The following is a 16,458-nucleotide window of genomic DNA, read 5'->3' on the forward strand; positions in this document are numbered from 1 at the left end:
GCCCGGCGCTCGGCGCGAGCCCGACGAGCGTCAGCCGTGGACACGACGGAAGATCGTACGCGAACAGCGGAAGAAAGATTCTGGCGCACCCCTATCTGGCACGCCAAATGTCGAATTTCGGGTTCCGGCAAACCCTTGAGGTTTGAACACTGGGGTGCGCGCGGAGATCTCTCCCCTACCGATCTGTGTCCAATCTCCTCGCGTGATCTAAGCTGGAAACAACGAACAACACAAGGGACACAAGGTTTATACTGGTTCGGGCCACCGTTGTGGTGTAATACCCTAATCCAGTGTGTGGTGTGGTGGATTGCCTCGGGGGCTGATGATGAACAGTACAAGGGAAGAACAGCCTCGCGAGAGGTGTTCTTGAGCTGGTGCGATGAACTGCTTGGGCGGGTTCAGTCGCCTCTCTCTCTATATATATATATATCTCTTTATCGATCCCTCCTTGTCTTTTTTCTACTCTGTGGTGGCTAGTGAAAGAACATGCGGTGCCCCCATGTTTGGTTTTGGTAATTGATGACAATCTCTCTGGACTAATGCTTTCCTTGAGTTACATTTGAAGGTTTTGTCCATAGGCTTTTCTGGGAGTACATGTGTTGGTTTCAAGGAGAGTTTGTGTCGACCAAGGTGCTATTCAAGGAATTATCCAAGATTGGTCATTTGAGAGTTGAGCTTATTGCAAGCATGTCTTGAAGAATAAGATTGTGTGATCATTCATGTTTACCTTCAAGACATCATCCAAACGAAGAGAGTTGGAAAGATTCAAGGTTGATCAAGACTAAGTCAAGAGTGAATCAAGTTGATCAACTCACAAAGAGTAGAAGATGTACCGAGAGGGATCAAGTGATCCCATGGTATGGTAAGCATTGTCCATTGCACTTTGTGTACTAACCCATGGTCTATGTGAGAGTCTATGTGGGGTTAGGTACGTGTCCATGGGCTTGCGTCAAGAGGATGATATCATACAACCCATGGGAAGGATGACATCAAGTGGTGATCGTCATCAAGATTGTCGTGCGCAATTTCAAGTGGAGAATCATGAAGAGATCAAGTGCTTGAAGCTTGCCATCCATTGTGGTGTCAATGGACTTGTGAAGATGTGCCGAAGAGTGGCTCACCCATAGTGGAGTATGGGGGAGCAATCATCTAGTCTTCATCGACCCAACGCAATCAAGAAAGGTGGTCCATCTTGAGGAGGACAAGATCGTCATCATCTAACTCAAGTGGATCATGTGCAAGGCAAAGGTTTTCCCTTGATAGGTTTTCTATTTTACCGGTCTCATGGTGGTAGTTGGGAGATCGGGTTATAGGATCGATAGCCGTACTATCAAGGGGGGCTCTCAAGTGAGTAGCTTGATCGTATCGTTCGTCGAGAGCTCAAACCATTGCATCCTTGCATCATGTTTCTTGGTTCTTGTTTGGTTCTCTTTGTGAGTCTTAGAGCTTATGGTCATCTTGATGACAAGCTTGGTTTCATCGAAAACGGAGTTCGCATGCGTCTTCTATGATGTTTTCGGTGTTGGAGGTTTTACCGGTCTTTTCCGAGGAAGGGTTCTCACCATTTTCTTATGGGCCTTTTCTCATTTGCTTCTTATTGATATTTCTTTGAAGATTGTGTTAGCCCTTGTCGCTAGCTTTCCAACAAACTTGGTTTCATCGAATTCGGAGTCCGTTTGCAAAAGTTGTGGCAGTTTTGGTGTTCTGAAAAGGCTGCAGCGGTACTACCGCGAATTGGAGCGGATGTAATTTTTTACTACCGCTCCAGAGCAGTACTACCGTGGCTCCTACAGCGGTAGTACCGCTCCGGACCAAAAACTCGTCCCAAGTCTTGTGGTGGTAGGCCCGGATGTATTTTTTAGTACCGCTCGCAAGCAGTAGTACCGCTACCATTTGCGGTAGTACCATGAGGTCGAGCGGTAGTACCGTGAGGACGAGCGGTAGTACCGCTCCGGCGGTTCTTCTGGCCTTTTGCCTCCTCGCTGTTGTTTTTCAAAGGGGTACTTCCGCCCTAGTGGTAGTACCGCTCTGTGCGGGCTGTGAGCATAACGGTTGGATTTTTTTCCCCACCTATAAAAGGGGGTCTTCTTCCCCAATGAACCTTATCTCTTGAGCTTGTTTTTGCCCCCATTGTTGACCTTCTTTGAGCTTGCTAACTCTCAATCCCTCCATGGATTCTTGCTAGTTTTGAGGGAAGAGAGAGAGAGGAGATCTAGATCCACATTTCCACCAATCACTTTCTCCTATATGTGAGGGGAACCCCTTGGATCTAGATCTTGGAGTTCTTGGTGTTCTCCTTCTTGTTCTTCCTCTCATTTTCCTCCCTAGCATTAGTTGCTCCGGTGGGATTTGAGAGAGAAGGACTTGGGCACTCCGTGTGCCCTTGCCATTGCATTTGGTGCATCGGTTTGAGTTCTCCACGGTGATACGTGGAAGTGAAGTTTGAGAAGCTTATTACTCTTGGGTGTTTGGGCGCCCTAGAGCTTGTTCCTCTTGGGTGCCTTGGCGCCCTAGACGGTTGGTGTTGTTCGGAGCTCAATCATTGTGGTGTAAAGCTCCGGGCAAGCGTCGGGGTCTCCAATTAGGTTGTGGAGATCGCCCCGAGCAATTTGGCGGGTACCGGTGACCGCCCCCAAGGGTTGCCAAAGTGTACGGGTTCGGTGACCGCCCCCAAGGGTTGCCATTTTTACGGGTTCGGTGACCGCCCTCAAGGGTCCCTTAGTGGAATCACGGCATCTTGCATTGTGCGAGGGCGTGAGGAGATTACGGTGGCCCTAGTGGCTTCTTGGGGAGCATTGTGTCTCCACACCGCTCCAAACGGAGATTAGCATCCGCAAGGGTGTGAACTTCGGGATACATCATCGTCTCCGCGTGCCTCGGTTATCTCTTACCCGAGCTCTTTACTTATGCACTTTACTTTGTGATAGACATATTGTTTCTTATCATATATCTTGCTATCACCTAGTAGTCTATCTTGCTTAGCATAAGTTGTTGGTGCACATAGGTGAGCCTAGTTGTTGTAGGTTTTGTGCTTGACAAATTAACCGCTAGGTTTATTCCGTATTTGTTCAAGCCTAAACCGTAATTATTTTAAAACGCCTATTCACCCCCCCCTCTAGGCGACATCCACGATCTTTCAATTGGTATCAGAGCCTCGTCTCTCTTTGTTAGGCTTAACCGCCTAGAGAGTAAAGATGTCGACTAGAGGATTAGGATTCTCTGACACTCTTAGTTTTGATGGCACAAATTTTGATGTTTGGGTAATTCGCATGCTTAATCTCTTTAGGGTCATGGACCCAAATTTAGAGCGAATTGTAGATATGGTTTTTTCTCCTCCAAAGGATCCCCAAAGATTATCTTTAGAGGATGAGAGAAACTCTTATCTCAATGCTCAAGCTTCTAATGTGCTTTTCGATGCTTTGAGCAATGTAGTTATATTTCAACTCATGCCGTTCCGGGATGCTCATGAGTTGTGGACAAAGCTTCAAGATAAATATGGTGTGTCCAAGTTTTGTGGGGATGATTGTTCTCCCTCCACATCCGGCCGTATAGTCTTCTCAACTTCTTCTACTTCACCTACATGTGGTTTGACACAAGGTAATGATATGGTGAGTAGTGTTGGTCATTGCAATGATGATAGTATGCTTATTGTGGATGATCCTCCATCACTATCTTATTGCAATGCTTCTTCTTTGAACTTTAACACTTCGAGCACCATACATGTTTCACATGCTTGTGTTGATAGTCCGTGCATATATTGTAGAAATTGTTTGACTAAATCTCATGATGATATGCTTGCTATATCTTGTTGCCATGATAAAAATGCTTGTATTTCCTCGAGTTGTGGTGCTAACAATGTAGAGGAAACCCAACACTCCATGGAACAAGATGTGGTTTTAAATGGTGCTTCAAGGGATCCTACATCATCATCTATTGCTTTTTGCCTTATGGCTAAGGCTTCAAAGATATCTCCTACTTTGAAACCCAATATGTCTCTTGATGATGATGTTGATGCTAATGATGATAAGGATAATGATGAAGAGAATGATAATGTTGCCTCCTTAAAAATTAAGGGGGAAATGGTTTTTAAAGCTCTTAATAAAAATAAAATTGCTCGTTCCAACTTCATGGAAGTCATGTCCATTACCATTGAGGGCAAGAAATATATTGATGAGTTGGAATCTTGTCTTGAGGAGCATGAGGTCACCATTGATAAAATGGAAGGTCATGAGCGTGATTACGCTAATGAGATCGCGGACCTCTCCCAAGCTCTCGAACTTGAACAAACCACCAAGGAATATCTTGAGGAAACTTTTGCTCTAGAATTATCTAGAGTGAGGGAATCTCGTGATAGAGCTCTTGAGGTGGCCAATGATTTTGAAATTAAAAATGAGGAGCTTGAAGTTGCACATGCTAAACTCCTTGAGGAATTTGAGCACCTCGAAAATGGCTCAAGGGTCATTAAGAGTGAGCTCATCAAACTCACCGAGTCTCATGCTCAACTTAAAGCTTCGTATTCAAAAGAGCTTTCCAAGGTGTCCTCTCCTCTTGTTGTTAATGATGATGCTTGTGCTACTAACTCTATCTCTTGTGAAGCATCCATTTTGAAGGAGAATGTTGAGCTAAGGGATCAACTTGAGTTGCTATCTAGCAATTATGGGATGTTGGAAGAAAATCATGTAAAGATCACAAGCTCTCATTATGATCTTCTAGTATCCCATAATGTGCTAAAGTTAGCTCATGAGGCCATTCTTGCTAAGGTAACATTTAGTGAACCTCATGTGGATACTAGCACTACTTTTATTCAAAATGCTATATTGCCTTGTGCTAGTCCTCGCGATTCATCCACGCATAACATTGGTACATCTTGTGATGAATTGCTTTCCTTGCCTTGTTGCTCTAACGATGAATCTTATACTTCCTCTAGTACTTGTGTTGAGACTAACCATGTAGAGGAAATCAAAGAGCTCAAGGCCCAAGTCACTTCTTTGAAGAAAGACTTGGAAAAGAGTCATGAAGGGAAATCCACACTCAACAATATCTTGAGTGTGCAAAAATCCCCCAATGACAAAGGTGGACTTGGATTCAACTCCAATAAGAAGAAGTCCAAGATGATCAAGAAGAAGGGCCAAGAACAAGTCAAGAATTCGGCCAAGATTATTTGCTTCAAGTGCAAAATTGAAGGGCATCATGTTAGATCTTGCCCATTGAAGAAGAAACCCATTAGTGACAAGCAACAAGGGAAGCGGCCACAAGTTCATTCTCATGCTCAACCTCAAGTTGAAGAAAAGCCTCTTCCCAAGAAGACTCAAGCTTATGCTTCTCAAGTTGAGAAATCAAGTGAGAAGAAAGTGAAGAGTAGACGTTGCTACCTATGTCGCGAGAAAGGTCACCTCACCTCTTCATGCACTAGTGGTAACTTATCCAACCCAATTATTATTGATGATATCTATTCTCTTGGGAAGGATAATGTTGGCAATGTGTTTGCCAAATTTGTTGGTGCTCAAAGTGGTGTCAAGAAAAGAACCATTTGGGTAGCCAAGCCTATTGTGACTAACCTCTTAGGACCCAACTTGGTTGGGGACCAACAAGCTCAAACTTGATCAATAGGTGATATTGGAGGTCATTGGAGACTTGGGCTACATTATGAAGAATTAAGGGGACTTCATCATTCTTATTGTCTCAAGCCAAGTCATTCGGATTATCAAGTTTCTATCTTATATCCAATGTTTCTCCTTGCGGTAACTCGTGCTTAAAGTGTCTACATTGATAGTTACTTGCCCCTTTGCATGTTTGGTTTCGTTCTTGCATGTGTTTGTATATGTTGTGCTTCCAACTTGATTATCTTGATCAATCAAGTATGTGTGTGTTGGTTTGCACATCATGTACATGTGTGTCGTTCGTTGAGCCTTTGTGCATCTTGGTCATATCTTAGTTGGCTCTTGTGAGAGATTAATGGAATATCCCATTGTGGGGGAGTGATGTACTTTGTGCACCTCACAATCCTATAAATGTGTGTACATGAGGAATACCATCTAGTATTGATATTACAAGATTATCTAGTCGCTATGTGGTATGTCTTCTCATGTGAAATTCAAATTCTAAGTAGTCCATTAATTATCTCTTGTTGGATCCTTTAATTGCCTCTTGTCTATCTTTAATTGGTATCACATTATGGGGGAGTAATATGCTATGTGTATATTACTAGCCTAGAAAATGTGAACATTTGAGATATTGTCATCTAGAGTTGATATTGTAAATTATCTTGTTCCTAGGTGGCATGTTAGCTCTACAAGTTGCAATTTCCTTTTTGGTTGGTGTGAAGATGATGTCGAATATCCTTGCTATCTACTACCGGGAATTATTTCCATTTACTTCTTGTCGTTTGACAATTGGTACTCAATTTTGTGGTAGAATTTATTGATCATATTTACATTGGCTTTTGCTTTTTATTTGTCTTTTCTCTTGCCAAGGATTGTATCAACTCCCTTTGTCTTCCATACCACTTGTGGATCTTGTTTATTTCTTGATCTTGTCTAGTGTTTTCTAGATATAGTGAAAGTGGTGATCCCACATCATGCATTTTGTATTCAAATGCAATTTCTCTATAATGCACTAGTCTTGGGGGAGCTATCCTATTTTCTATAAAACACTCATCTTGTGATCCTTATCAAGTGTGTGTCGGTGGAAGGCAAGTCGTTTCTTTTGGGTACTTTGTGCTATCATGAAACTTTGTAGAGAGCTTGGTTTGTTTGGAACCATCCTCTCTTTGGGGGGGTTGATATCTTTTATTTAGTGTGTATCATCGGATATCTCATTCCTCGATGTATCTATTATGGATATCCTCCAAGTGATGAGTTATTCATTTGGTATCTTTTCTTCACTTGTTTTTTTACTATCGCTCCAGAGCAGTACTACCGTGGCTCCTACAGCGGTAGTATCGCTCCGGACCAAAAACTCGTCCCAAGTCTTGCGGTGGTAGGCCCGGATGTATTTTTTAGTACTGCTCGCAAGCAGTAGTACCGCTACCATTTGCGGTAGTACCGTGAGGTCGAGCGGTAGTACCGTGAGGACGAGCGGTAGTACCGCTCCGGCGGTTCTTCTGGCCTTTTGCCTCCTCGCTGTTGTTTTTCAAAGGGGTACTTCCGCCCTAGCGGTAGTACCGCTCTGTGCGGGCTGTGAGCATAACGGTTGGATTTTTCCCCACCTATAAAAGGGGGTCTTCTTCCCCAATGAACCTTATCTCTTGAGCTCGTTTTTGCCCCCATTGTTGACCTTCTTTGAGCTTGCTAACTCTCAATCCCTCCATGGATTCTTGCTAGTTTTTGAGGGAAGAGAGAGAGAGGAGATCTAGATCCACATTTCCACCAATCACTTTCTCCTCTATGTGAGGGGAACCCCTTGGATCTAGATCTTGGAGTTCTTGGTGTTCTCCTTCTTGTTCTTCCTCTCATTTTCCTCCCTATCATTAGTTGCTCCGGTGGGATTTGAGAGAGAAGGACTTGGGCACTCCGTGTGCCCTTGCCATTGCATTTGGTGCATCGGTTTGAGTTCTCCACGGTGATACGTGGAAGTGAAGTTTGAGAAGCTTATTACTCTTGGGTGTTTGGGCGCCCTAGAGCTTGTTCCTCTTGGGTGCCTTGGCGCCCTAGACGGTTGGTGTTGTTCGGAGCTCAATCATTGTGGTGTAAAGCTCCGGGCAAGCGTCGGGGTCTCCAATTAGGTTGTGGAGATCGCCCCGAGCAATTTGACGGGTACCGGTGACCGCCCCAAGGGTTGCCAAAGTGTACGGGTTCGGTGACCGCCCCCAAGGGTTGCCATTTGTACGGGTTCGGTGACCGCCCTCAAGGGTCCCTTAGTGGAATCACAGCATCTTGCATTGTGCGAGGGCGTGAGGAGATTACGGTGGCCCTAGTGGCTTCTTGGGGAGCATTGTGCCTCCACACCGCTCCAAATGGAGATTAGCATCCACAAGGGTGTGAACTTCGGGATACATCGTCGTCTCCGCGTGCCTCGGTTATCTCTTACCCGAGCTCTTTACTTATGCACTTTACTTTGTGATAGACATATTGTTTCTTATCATATATCTTGCTATCACCTAGTAGTCTATCTTGCTTAGCATAAGTCGTTGGTGCACATAGGTGAGCCTAGTTGTTGTAGGTTTTGTGCTTGACAAATTAACCGCTAGGTTTATTCCGCATTTGTTCAAGCCTAAACCGTAATTATTTTAAAACGCCTATTCACCCCCCCTCTAGGCGACATCCACGATCTTTCAGCTAGCTCTATTTATAGAGGCCCTGGGCCTCTCCCCAAATAATGAGCGGGAAGGGCGCCAACAATTGGCCATTTTTAAGGGGAACATCTAGTACAAGTTATCCTGACCAAAGGTGGTCTTCGGCTGCCAAAAGTACTGGTGATGACGCCGTCTTGGGCTCCACGGTGATCTCTGTCCTGCCGCTCTGCTAGTCTTGGTCTCGTTGCACCAGAATGGTAACCTTTGCACCAAAGGGGAAACAAGCACACTACGCAGGCCGGCGCCCGCCTGGTCTCGATCGTCATGGCTTGCATCATGGGCTCCTTGTGAGGCACCCCTGCCTTGATCTCTCCGCCTCCTCGCGAGTCTGCCTGATGAGGCTGCCTCTGAGGAAGCTTCCGGTCGTCCGCCCCGCGAGGCTTGGCCCCTCGCGAGGGTCTTGAGCTTGAGCTGATGAAGATGGGCCGCGCTGGGGCCCCACTTGAGCCACGCCGCAGGCCGTAGGCAGGCAAGTCTGGGGACCCCCGTTCCCAGAACGCTGACAAATACTGGAGCAATTGCCTTAGCGAAGGAATCTAGATTTCACAAGAGAACCAAACACATCAAGAGACGTTTCAACTCCATCTGCGATCAATTCAAGGAAGGAGACATAGAGATTTGCAAAATACATACGGATCTGAATGTTGCAGACCCGTTGACTAAGCCTCTTCCACGAGCAAAACATGATCAGCACCAAGACTCCATGGGTGTTAGAATCATTACTATGTAATCTAGATTATTGACTCTAGTTCAAGTGGGAGACTGAAGGAAATATGCCCTAGAGGCAATAATAAACTTGTTATTATATTTCCTTATATCATGATAAATGTTTATTATTCATGCTAGAATTGTATTAACCGGAAACTTAGTACATGTGTGAATGCATAGACAAAACAGAGTGTCCCTAGTATGCCTCTACTTGACTAGCTCGTTGATCAAAGATGGTTAAAGTTTCCTGACCATAGACATGTGTTGTCATTTGATGAACGGGATCACATCATTAGAGAATGATGTGATGGACAAGACCCATCCGTTAGCTTAGCATAATGATCGTTAAGTTTTATTGCTATTGCTTTCTTCTTGACTTATACATATTCCTCTGACTATGAGATTATGCAACTCCCGAATATCGGAGGAACACCTTGTGTGCTATCAAAAGTCACAACGTAACTGGGTGATTATAAAGATGCTCTACATGTGTCTCCAAAGGTGTTTGTTGGGTTGGCATAAATCGAGATTAGGATTTGTCACTCCGAGTATCAGAGAGGTATCTCTGGGCCCTCTCGGTAATGCACATCACTATAAGCCTTGCAAGAAATGTGACTAATGAGTTAGTTACGGGATGATGCATTATGGAACGAGTAAAAAGTGACTTGTCGGTAACGAGATTGAACTAGGTATGATGATACCGACGATCGAATCTCGGGCAAGTAACATACCGATGACAAAGGGAATAACGTATGGTGTTATTGCGGTTTGACTGATAAAGATCTTCGTAGAATATGTAGGAACCACTATGAGCATCCAGGTTCCTCTATTGGTTATTGACCGGAGATGTGTCTTGGTCATGTATACATAGTTCTCGAACCCGTAGGGTCCGCACGCTTAACGTTCCATGATGATTTGTATTATGAGTTATGTGTTTTTGATGACCGAAGTTTGTTCGGAGTCCCGGATGAGATCACAGACATGACGAGGAGTCTCGAAATGGTTGAGAGGTAAAGATTCATATATTGTAAGGTAGTCTTCAGACACCAGAATGGTTTCGAGTGGTTCGGGTATTTTACTAGAGTACCGAGGGGTTACCGGAACCCCTCGGGGAAGTATTGGGCCTACATGGGCCTTAGTGGAGAGAGAGGGGAGCCCGCAAGGGGTGCCCCCATGGGAGTCCGAATTGGACTAGGGAAGGGGGCGGCGCCCCCCTTTCCCTCTTCCTCTCCTTCCCTTTCCCCTCCGGTAAGAAAGGAAAGGGGGGGTGAATCCTACTAGGAGTGGAGTCCTAGTAGGACTCCCCCATGGCGAGCCCCCTTGGTGGTCGGCCTCCTCCTCCCCTCATTTATATATGGGGGCAGGGGGCACCCCATAGCACATCAAATGTTCTCTTAGCCGTGGGCGGTGCCCCCCTCCACAGTTTACTCCTCCGGTCATAGCGTCGTAGTGCTTAGGTGAAGCCCTGCGAGGATCGCATCACCATCACCATCGCCACGCCATCATGCTGACGAAACTCTCCCTTGACCCTCAGCTGGATCAAGAGTTCAAGGGACGTCATCGACCTAAACGTGTGTTGAACTCGGAGGTGTCGTACGTTTGGTACTAGATCGGTTGGATCGTGAAGACGTTCGACTACATTAACTGCGTTAACCTAACGCTTACGCTTTCGGTCTATGAGGGTACGTGGACACACTCTCCCCCTCTCGTTGTTATGCATCTCCTAGATAGATCTTGCATGATCATAGGAATTTTTTTGAAATTGCATGCTATGTTCCCCAACACCAAATTGTTAGGGTTTTTGACTATGGCTAAGTCCAGATGAACTCGGTGGCTTCGGATGAGAAGTATCGGTGGGGCCGAGTTGGAAATTAGGGTTTGGACATATTTGGATGGAGAAAGTGGCTGGGGATTATGGAGCAATATCGCTAAGCATTGAGGAACAAGATCATTAAGCAACACCACCTCATCCTCTTTTAATAGTATTGGCTTTCCTATGGACTCAATGTGATCTTGGATCACTTAAACAAAAAAGTAGAGTCTTGGGCTTTTGCTAATACTTGTCCTTATCATTTTGAGGGGTCCACGTCTCTAGTCCATGCCATGCCAATCACTGAACATCCTGAAAAATTTATCTTGAATGGACATTAATTCAATGAGATATATGTTGTTATGAATTACCAAAACCACCCGGGGATTAGTTGCACTTTCAGGTTGGCCTGCTGATAACCCACAAGTATAGGGGATCAGTTGTAGCCTTTTTGGTAAATAAGAGTGTCGAACCCAATGTGGAGTTAAAGGTAGAATTAATATTCTCTCAAGTTCTATCACCACTAATACAACTGTACACACACTTAATGGTTTCTTTACCTAGAACATGAAGTAAAACTAGTTTGCTGGAATAAAAAGATAGCTTTGCAAGATAATAAAGAGTTAGTTGTTGTTTAAATAAATGTACAATAAAGAAGAAAGTTTTGGAAAACAATGAGAAAAGGATTGTTCCTAGGCAATTAGATATGACACGATAGTGATACTCATCATACTTATGAGGGAGAGACCTAAGCTAACATGCTTTCCATACTTGGATCATATATTCTTATGATTAGAACTCTAGCAAGCCTCCACAACTACCCCAGATTCCTTCCATAAAAAAACTACATAAGATTCATTAAGGTAAAACCTAACCATGGCATTAATTCAGAAGTCCACTTTAACCTCATATGCAACAACTCACGAACTCGGGTTTAGCCTTCAGTCACCCCCGCATCCCACTATAAGCAAAACATTAACATATTGCAGCCCCCTATAGCGGGAATCCCACACGCTTGCATGACACTGCGAGCACCATAGGACATCACCATAATAACATACAACTCATATCAACCATACCATGCCACAGTTAACCCATAGGACAAAAATAAACTACTCAAACATAATAGAGGTGCAACACATCATTAGATAATACTCAGACCATGTTCAAGTAGAGATTACAATGGGGTGAGAGAGTATACACCGCTGCACAGAGAGGAAGAAAGTTGTTGATAACGGCCGCAAAGTTGTTGGAGTAGATCGCCGCCACGATGGTTCCCCGGGCAGCCCTCCAACGCCACCGGGAGAGAGGGGAGGGGGAGAGGCCCACTCCTCCTTCTTCTTGCTTGGACTCCCCTAGATGAGAGAAGGGTTCCTGCTCTGGTCCTTGGCCTCCATGTCCCGCAAAGGGCGGGAGCTGCTCCGAGATTGGATCTCTCCTCCTCTTTTCTCCAGGATTTCTTCCTGTGTTCAGTTCCGTTTTTTGGTCGAACACTATTTCTTAAGTAGCCAAAGTTTCGTAAATCCGATCAGGCTGAAATTTTCACACTATTTTTAATCATAATTAGCTTTCTTGCGGCTGAATGAGAGCTCCAACTGACTTACGGTTGAGCCACAAGCCAGCTCCCCACGCCCTGGGGGGTAGGCATGCCCTAGTGTCTTGTGAGGCCCATCTTGCTTTGATTCTTGCGCCATACATTTAGGTATATTCAATAAAAAATCCACATAAATTTTCAGGTCATTACGGCTCCGTGAAGTTTTACCTAAAAACCCCAAAACAATAGAAAACGGGAACTGGCCTTTAGTATTGGGTTAAATAGGTTAGTACAAATAGAAATAAAATAAATTGTTGCCAAGAAATATGTAAAAGTGGTATGATAATAGCATGAAACAATAAAAAATTATAGACTGATGCATATAATCCCATGTTTTCCCTTTGTTTCAATTTTTTTAAAGTCCTTGTTTTCCCTCGAAAAATAAATATAGCGAGGGTCGGCCATTTATCAGGTGCTAGCAAAAGCATGGGAGCTGGGAGAGATACGACACAGGCAGGTGAAGAGTGCGATATGACCGTTGAAGATGCGAGCTCCTGCGATGCGCCCGCACTGGCCATGTCCGCTGTTGGAAGGCCGAACCCGGTGGTCGACTTGCGGGGTGGAGTGGCCGCCGCGCCGGGGCTGCGGCCCCGCGGCCATGGGGGGCGTGGGAAGGTGGGCGCTTTTTGGTGCTCAGAGAGGAATCTGATGGCGAGGGGAGTGACGATGGAGGTCTACGTTCGGTCACACGATGCCGCCATGGGCGCCAGCATCTTGCGTCTTCGGCAGCCAGGGGGGCTATCTCCGGGTCAGAGGAAGGCGGAGGCGGGGTGCCCGAGTCGGGGGAGCCGACAGGGGGATCCGCGCTGCAGGCGGCAGGTAGGGAGTGCCGGGAGAGGAGAACTCCGGAGGGGCGTGAGGCTGTATCGGAGGGGTGGAAACAGGTACGACGCCTTAAGTTCTGCCACTCGAGCTGGTTGCGTGGCCGGGCGGCGAGAGGTGGGGGGATCTCGTGGTCGCCGATGTCTCCAGGCGTGGTCAGGGGTCGCGGGATGCGGGCGGATCAGGGTGCCCCAACCCTGGCAGATCTCAGGGAGGGGGTGGTGTCTGGGGATCAAGGTGCATCGAAGTTCAGGGAGGGAGGCGGTTCGGCCTCGCCGCCGGCGCCGCCGGAGTTCTCGGAGAAGAATTTTCCCCCACTCCCTCTTCTGGGTGGGCCTGCGGGGGAGCGTGGTGGGCCTGACATTGGGGCCGAGGAGGTCGTGGTGGGCCTTGCGGGCCGTCCCCTTGGCCCATCCTTCGGGTCCAGCTTTGCTGAACTGGTCGCCCGGGTGCCACCCGCTCCGTGTGGGCTGGGGGAGCGTGGTGGGCCTGACATTGGGGCCGAGGAGGTCGTGGTGGGCCTTGCGGGCCGTCCCCTTGGCCCATCCTTCGGGTCCAGCTTTGCTGAACTGGTCGCCCGGGTGCCACCCGCTCCGTGTGGGCTGCAAGAGATGTATTGGAAGTAGAGAGGACAACAAAGGTGGATACTTAAAGGTGATGCTAGCACATATTATGTTCATGCGATCGCCAATGGGCGCCGTAGGCGACGCATGATTAGGTGCCTTCGAGAGGGAGACAGAACATTTGTTGGAGAGGAGGAGCTTAGGACGCATATAGACGGGTTCTATAGGCAGTTGCTGGGATCCACATCGGGTAGCGTAGTTGCGATGGGCCGGGGACCTGAGGGGAGGGTGTCCAGGCAGGACAATTTGGAACTAATCCGCCCTTTTTCGCTATCTAAAATAACGGCGAATCTAAAAGCAATGAAGGGTGACACGGCACCCGGACCCGATGGTTTTCCGGTAACGTTCTATAAGAAGTTTTGGAACTTAGTGGGTCCCCAATTCTTCCAAATAGTTCATGATTTCACTCGTGGTTTGATTGATGTGAAGCGACTAAACTATGGGGTGTTGGCCCTCTTGCCAAAAGTCCAGGGCGCGGACAATATTCATCAATTCCGGCCGATCACCCTAATCAATGTGAGCTTTCGCCTTCTCGCAAAGGGGTTTGCGACGCGTCTGTCTCCCCTGGCTAACAAGATCATTGATCAAAATCAAACTGTCTTCATCCGTGGGAGGAGCATTTTGGACGACATTGCGGTACTTCATGAGGTCCTACATGAAATCAAATCTATTAAGGAAGAGGTGTTCATCCTTAAGATTGACTTTGAGAAGGCATATGATAGAGTAAGATGGGATTTTATAGAGTAGGTGATGAGAGCGAAGGGTTTTGACCCCCTTTGGATTAGCTGGATGCGACAATTAATTCAAGGGGGCCAGACGACAGTCAATATCAATGGGGAGATAGACCCATTCTTTAGGAATAAGCAGGGGGTACGGCAAGGTGACCCGATATCCCCACTTTTATTTAATATATTGGCGGATGCGCTGGCATCCATTCTTCACCATGCCAAGGCGGCAGGTCATATTACAGGGGTGGCAGCAAACATAATTCCGGGAGGGATAACGCACTCCAATATGCGGATGACACATTAATATTCATCAAGAACTCGGAAAGGGAGATAGTGAATCTCAAATTTATCCTGATGTGTTTTGAGGGGATGTCAGGTTTAAAAATCAACTTTGAGAAAAAGTGAGGCGATAATAACGGGGGGAGATCTAGAGTCGCAGTTTCGGGCTGCCCACATGATGAATTGCGAATTGGGATCCATCCCGATGAAGTGCCTGGGTATGCCTGTAATCCGCGAGATCCTTAACCATGGAGGAATTACAACCGGTAGTAGACAAAACAGCGACGCGAGTGGAGCTGTGGCAAGGCAAGTTTCTAGCCTCTGGTGGGCGCTTGGTACTAATAAAGGACTGCCTAACAAACATCCCAATGTTTGTTATGGGTTTCTACCTCCTCCAGGACGGAATCCATGCGAAACTAAATATAGTTCGATCCCGCTTTTCCTGGGCAAAAGAGAATGGGAAACAGAGGAACCATATGGTTAGTTGGGAGAACATCTGTGAGCCTAAGGAGAGAGGTGGGATTGGGGTGATCAACTCCAAAATAATGAACTGGTGTCTCATGACTAAGTGGACATGGAAAATTCTAACCGGCCGGGGTGGCCTTTGGTTAGATATATTCAGACGAAAGTACCTGGAGGAAGGAGGGGTGGAATTTGGGAGAAATGCTAAAATGTCACAATCCGCGAGGGATGTTAAGAAAGTCCAGCCTCTTCTTAGGCTTGGAACTAAGATTAATATGCACAATGGCAAGGCTAGGTGCTTCTGGTTGGACATTTGGTGCGAGGATAGACGGCTGCCGGACGGTTTTCCGGCCCTATTTGTGATTGCGGAAAACCAAAATGCAAAAGTGGCAGAGTGTTGGCGGCAGGGACAGTGGTCTCCACGTTTTCGGCGTCCATTAGGAAACGCAGAGAATCCCGAGTGGGAAGAGCTACGGAATAAGCTGAGAGGGTATAACTTGAGTCACAGAAAGGATGAGGTCGTTTGGCGACTTGAGTCGTCCGGTCAATTCTTCACAGGATCATTGTACAAGGAGATTTTGAAAACTGTGACCCCATGCGACTTGTAGGGGTTGTGGGGAGCGCGATTGCCATCCAAAATTAAGATCTTCTTATGCCAAGTCGCCCGTAACAGAATCGCAAGCGGGGATCAGATCCAAAAATGACATGGCCCGGGAGATGGCAGATGTGTGTGGTGTGGCGAAAGTGAAGATCGGGATCATATCCTGTTCCGTTGTATTATGGTTAGACTTATGTGGAGTGCAGTCCGATCGACAACTAGTTCCACGTGAAACCAAGTGGGTTCTCAGATTTTTACCGGCTTGCGGCCGCCACTTGTGGGAGGGATAAAAGGATGACATGGCTAGGATTTGGGGCCCTAGCATGGTTTCTTTGGACCACTCGAAATAAAGCGCTAATAGAGGGAGTTTTTATCAGACATCCGGCTGATATGTTATATAAAATGGTGTCTTTCCTGCAGTAATGGAAGCTTCTGGCAAAGCGATGGGACAAATGACTCGTGGAGGATCTCGTCAGAAGGACGCGCATTATAAGGCGCAGATGCCAGACATGTACATGGCACCTCTGCTACCTCGAGAGCT

The sequence above is a fragment of the Triticum urartu genome, chromosome 1A (assembly GCF_056163025.1).
Source record: "Triticum urartu cultivar PI428250 chromosome 1A, HENAU_Tu73, whole genome shotgun sequence".
NCBI classification, from domain to species: Eukaryota; Viridiplantae; Streptophyta; class Magnoliopsida; order Poales; family Poaceae; genus Triticum; species Triticum urartu.